The sequence below is a fragment of the Talpa occidentalis genome, unplaced genomic scaffold, assembly GCF_014898055.3.
Source record: "Talpa occidentalis isolate TD23 unplaced genomic scaffold, MPIMG_talOcc4v2.1 talOcc4.15, whole genome shotgun sequence".
NCBI classification, from domain to species: Eukaryota; Metazoa; Chordata; class Mammalia; order Eulipotyphla; family Talpidae; genus Talpa; species Talpa occidentalis.
Window position 1 is genome coordinate 80,170,548 of NW_023601543.1, and position 6,000 is coordinate 80,176,547.

At 39.1% G+C, this 6,000-nt stretch overlaps 1 protein-coding gene across 1 annotated transcript in view; it reads right to left on the reverse strand.

Moving 5' to 3' along the window:
- Positions 1–6,000, reverse strand: part of CDKL5 (cyclin dependent kinase like 5) — a 145,061-nt gene that overhangs the window by 137,003 nt on the left and 2,058 nt on the right. The gene's annotated exons all lie outside the window — the stretch shown is intronic.

Below are 6,000 nucleotides of genomic sequence, written 5' to 3' on the forward strand. Positions count from 1 at the left end.
AAAGATCCCAGGGTGTGCTGGAGCAAAAGCATCAAAGTGAGGGACGCCATACATAAATGCACATTAGTTCTTGCTTTCCTTCTAGCTTTTAATGCTCATTCTTAGATCTCCAAGTTTGAATAAACAAAACGCCATATAAAACCCTTCCCTCCACCTGACATTCTGGGCCTACTTTAAGACTCTTTACAAACACTCAGAAATCACTGCCTTCCCCAGTCCCCTTAAGTCTGAGTTGAGCACACCTCTTCTGTACCTATATCTCCATTCGAAGGTGCAGATCAGCTTATAAGAGTCACTCTTTGCTGCCTCTCCTGCTGGATTACAAAGCGCAGCAGCTTGACTTTGTGTCTCCATAGCTTCCTGCGCTAATGACACTTTTCAGTTGCCTGGCAGACATCAAGACACCCTACCACAGGCTCAGCCAAAGGAAGACAAGTATGACCATGTTTTACCAATCCTGTAGAGAGTGCAGGCTCAAAAGACCAGCCCTAAGTCACAGGCAGTCACTCTGCATGCTGGAGAAACCACTGGTATTAAAAACTTACCAGTTTCAGGGCTTCCGTGGTAGCGCAGGGGTTAGAGACAGCGCTCTCAAGCTATAACCAGCCCACTGCAGCACAAGTTCGATCCTGGCCAGGAAGTAACCCACATGGTGCAGCAGACCTCTCCTGTCTTGCCCGCTGCTCCCCTCAGCAGTGTATTTCAGTGGCTCTGTCTGTTCTGCTCCCTACTCTCTCTGGTGAATCCTCTCACCACCACTCCCCACCCCCCGCACCTCTGGCCTGTACTCCAGGTCTTATATACATAAATAAATAAATCTTAAAAAAAAACTTATCAGTTTCAAACTCTAAAATCTGAAATGAGGCAACTCTTATAAAATAAGTGCCCTGGCCTAGACAGGAAGTGAAACAGTAGTGAACACAAACCACTGCAGACTCTTCAAGTTACCAGCACCAGGGGGAAAAAAAAAATCAAAGCAACAAGAAAAGAAATATAAAACACTACAGAATGGCTCAAGAAAATCTAAGAACGCAAGGTCAAAGTGAGCTGAGTTAGAGGCTGCAGATTTCAAAGGAATAGTGCAGAAGGGGGTAATGCTGTGGTTATTTTCTATGTGTGTGTGTATACACATGTGTATGCATGTGTCTATGTGTGCACACGCACATACGTACGCATGTATGTTAGGGGGAAAGTGGACAATAACATTCCATACAGACACAAACTAAACGCAATACCAAGGATGAACTGAAGGAATGCCCAAACATCAATGCAAGCAAAAATTTAATTTTCAAAAAGAACTGAGCATGTAGGGAATGTTTGCTGTAGAAAGAGAAAGAAACATTCAGTATATATAAAACAAAACCTTTATGGAAATTTTACACACAGAAGCTCACTTGCACATAAAAAGCTCAACAGAGACCAATTTGAAATAAAAGATGAAAGGTCACAGAATGTGAACAGGATTTGAAATGATGCTCTTGCCAAAGATTAGTGCTCCTAAACAATATGAGCAAAATTCTCTAAAAACACCGTAGGTGCTCGATGAAACTTCATAAAACATGAAATAGCATAAGTGCGGAAAAATATCAAGTTAACGTAAGATACTTTATTTGGGGGGAAAACAAAGAAAATTTAATGTTTATAGTTAATGAAGTATTTCATTAAAACGTTAAAAACCTTGAGCATGTTCAAGGCATCTGGGGGAAAAAAAAGTCTTTTAAGTTTAAATATGGAAGTCTAAAACTGTTAGAAAAAAATGTTTTAACTCAGTTATAAATAGAAATGACATTCCTATATAAGGTTAGGAGAATGGTGAGGCATAAGAGCAAAGGAGGAGTCCTTAGAAAATTAAGGTAATTTTTATAAAAACAATGAAAGAGTATCAGAGATGACAATCAAAGCAGCAGCTGCAAAATTTTTAATGAGATGAGGGAAGAATATTTTACTTTGCAAGGATTATGACCTTCCTGGTAAATTATCAAGGTTCCATTGAGCTAAAATTCTTGCGGGGTTTTTTGTGGCATTTCATTTCATGTCACACCTGTTTAAAACCTTGAATAGCTTCCCAGGAGACTTTGGACAAGTTCAAAAACCCAGCAGATGGCCTACTAAGCCTTTTCAAGGCCTGCTCCCCCCACCACTTCTGCTTCATCGCCTGCTTTGCTACTTTCCAACCATTTTGAATTTTTCTGTTCTTTAAAAGATTTTTTTCCCCAAAAAGCCTCTAGCTTTCTCACCTTGCCTTAGGGCATTTGTACCTTCTGCCAAGAAAACTTATTTCCCCAGCTGGAGTGTGTCCTCCTCCTCCAGGCCGCACTTGATGTGACTAGTCATTGTGGCCTGCCTGCTCAACCCAGCACAGCTTCCCCAGCCCACTGGCCTATACTTTCCCCCTGCCTCCAAGTCACAAGACTCAATTCTCTGAAGGCAGGGTGGGCCTACTTCCTGTCATTGGTCATTCAACCTAGCCTCTATCACAGTCTGGTACAGAAGAGACATTCAGTAAGTATTTGCTAAACAAAGGTCAGGTCCTCAGCATGTAGAACAGATTATTTTAGAAAAGCACGGATCTTGCACAAAATTAGCTTTCATCTATCTTGAGTATTTTCAATTGTTAGCCTTTAAAATAAAATTTTTCCCTTTCATTTGCACTACTAATCTTACATTTTAGTGATAATGTTACTAATAATTACAATTGAAGTAAATTAAAGCACAAGAGGCTGGCAAACCCGGGTGTGGTATGTGACTGGGTATGAGGATAGTCTAGTACGTCACACCTGAACCAGCTTTTATAATCTCTGAAGGATTCTAGACAACAGGAAACTCGTTTCTAGGTTTTGGGGGTTTTTTTTGTTTGTTTGTTTGTTTGGTCAATATCAGGATAATTGGGCAAATGGGAGTCAGTAAGTTACTCTTTAACTACTACTTCTCACCACTTTTTATCTGTCATATATTGATCGTGTAAGTGTATATGTGTGCTTGATCTGACTATTATGATAGAATTTTATACTGCCAAGAACCTAATCTTTAAGCACAATACAAAATCTAAAGAAATGCGATCTAAAATTGCAATTTACCTAAAATAATTTAAGGGAGTCTTTAAAAAAAACGTAATTTATTCATCCATATGTTTTGTTAATTTCCAGAAACCAAAGTTGTTACTTTCAAAATCACATTTTCCTCTAAGTCAAGAAAGTTAGTGTCAAAAAGCATGATATTAGGCTTTTTTCCTATAAAGGCTGCAAAATAACAGCAAAATTATACACCGCCCGCAGGCTTTTTAAAAAGATAAACCTATTTTGAGCAGTTGAATTTATAGTAAAATACCATCAGAGTAATGCTCTGTCCAGCGTGTTTGCTATAAAAAGTCAGACACAACCTACCACACAAGGAGTTATTGACTTACCTATTTTGCACCTGTTAGGGTCACTTTTCATAGAGAAATGTTCATCTAAAAGCAGAGAAAGTTAGATAGCTTCCAAAACATGTCACATGTCCAACCAAACCATTGCTTCTCTCTATTATATGTGCCCCCAAAAATGACACCCCTAAGCTACCCTATCAGCAGTATCCATCTATATACACGGTACATTGAGCAAAGGAGAGCACTTCTGAATGTGGCAGAGATCAACCTGTTCTGCACAACTATCCCCAAGTTAGCTTTACCTCCCACCCACTCCCACCCACGCTTGAGGGTAACTAAAAAGAAAATGATGCAGGCAGGAAAAACGCAGCTACACTACCTAGCAGGTGAAACTGTATCTAAATCCCACAACAATCCAGTCTGAAGCAACTCAGAAAGTAGACAATATGTTTGAATACCTGAATTTAATGACTTTTGCCTGCTTGGTGGCATGCACAGAAGCACCTGGGGGTAGGGGGGGTGTTATAGCACAAACAATAAAATGCATAGTGTTACGGGCTTAAAATCAAGAAAACCAATTATTTTGGTTTCAAATCTTAAAGTAATTTTTCTTGCCCAATAATTATATCTTAAACCTAGATTTCTTTTTACTGATTTTCCAACATATCAAAAAAAAAAAACCATTCTATTTGCTGGTTTTAAAACAGATCGAAACAAAATCCAGACAAAACCACAAAGACAGGTAATTTATACCATTTCCAGTACTGTCCTTTATACTCTGCTTATGTACTGTTAGGCAAAAACTTTTAAATATATAAAAAGCACTAAGAAATTGTAATATGCACAGTGTATTTTTAAAAGACATCTTTGAAAATGGACATGACTTTATCAGTGTCTGATTTGATAAAGGGACATGGTTGAGGAAAACAAGTAAATAAGGTAAAAAAAAATGCATGTTGGCAGGAGGTATCTTTTTGGGGTAATGGAAATGCTCTAAATTTGGATTGTAATGATGGTTACATAACTCTGTAAAGGTACCCAAATATCACTGGATGAGACAAGTAAAACAGGTGAATTTGATGGTATGTAAAGCACACCTCAATAAAGCTGTGAAAAGTGCATCCTGAAACCTGGTACTTCGTAAGGAAATCCACAAGAGCTTATGTATAGGTCCGACTGCCCCGCTTTGACCAAGATGATTCCTGGCCCTGACGTTCTACAATATTCATCACTCCTTTCTAACTTTAATAAGTGACAAAAGTGATTCCCATCAATTATAGACTAAGATGTTAAGTCCTTTTCTTCCCTAACTCCCAGTGTTCCTTCGGGCTAAGCAACTGCTCAGCTCTCGCAATGATGGGTATAAACACACACACGCTCCTAAGAAGCTGCTAAGCAGCAGCAATTCTACCTTCAAATAGGAAATTGAAGGTAAAAACTTCCATGTATTAAGAAGCAACAATAACATATCTCTGTAAAGTTCACCTCCAGGTTTTATTTCACTGAAGTCATTACAATTACAGATGAGATCCCATCTGCCATTTTACTTCAAGAGCACAGCTAAACCACAAAATTGAATTCAAGGAGTATCTCCATAGCCTTTATTAGTGTAGCAAATTTAATCAAAGTCAATGCAAAGTTATAATGGAACATGCAGAAACATGAAATACCAAGTGGTTAATTAGAAACAGCTACCTCATTTTGCGTGTAAATAATTATGTATAATCTTTATTTATGAAGAAACAGAACTAAGGACCCTCTGTTGGAAAAGTCTGCACTTCCAGTTGTCCTGACCAGCAGTGCTGATGGATCTGAGTCTGGGCTCCCAAGTGACTAAAGTTCAGGAAACCTTGCCAGATGCAGCCTGTGAACTCTAGAAGGCATATTTATACCTAGCATCACCCCAGGAGTGACAGACACTAGCTCAAAGGGTGTTTAAAGAATCAGGCTCCCCAAGAGAAGCAGAAAGCATGGTTTTGAAGAGCACAGATGCAAGCAAGTCAGACCGGTTTGGATGGAAGTTTGCCTCTGCCGCTGACTAGCTGGTAATCTGGGCAAATTACTTTCTAAATTCATCTGGTCAAGTGTATATTATATAGAAAAGAAGAAAAACACCTATCTCAAAGACATGTTGTGAAAAGACCTGTACACATATATATTCATTCAAATAAATGACTTACCATAGTATCTGATAGTCAATAAGGTTCAATAGATTATAATTCTTATAAAGGCTGCCCCCAAAAGAGACCACACCCAAAACTGACCCTAGTTAGAACTATCTCAAACATAAATATTTCAAAGTAAAAAGCTTAATTCAAAGTGTTGACAATCGGGGGCCTCCCTGGTGGCGCAAGGGGTTAAGCACAGCTACCCACATGGCGCAGCAGACCTCTCCTGCCTCACCCGCTGCTCCCTCAGTAGTGTATTTCAGTAGATCCACTTGTTCTGCTCCCCACTCTGTCTCTGGTGAATCCTCTCACCCCGACCCCCCACACCTCTGGCCTGTACCCCAGTTCTTGTATGCATAAATAAATAAATCTTCAAAAAAGAAAAGTGTTGACAATCAATTTCGAAGGTCTGAATGGACTAGATCCTTTCAATCTAATAAATAATGTTTTGTTAATTCCCAAATCTGA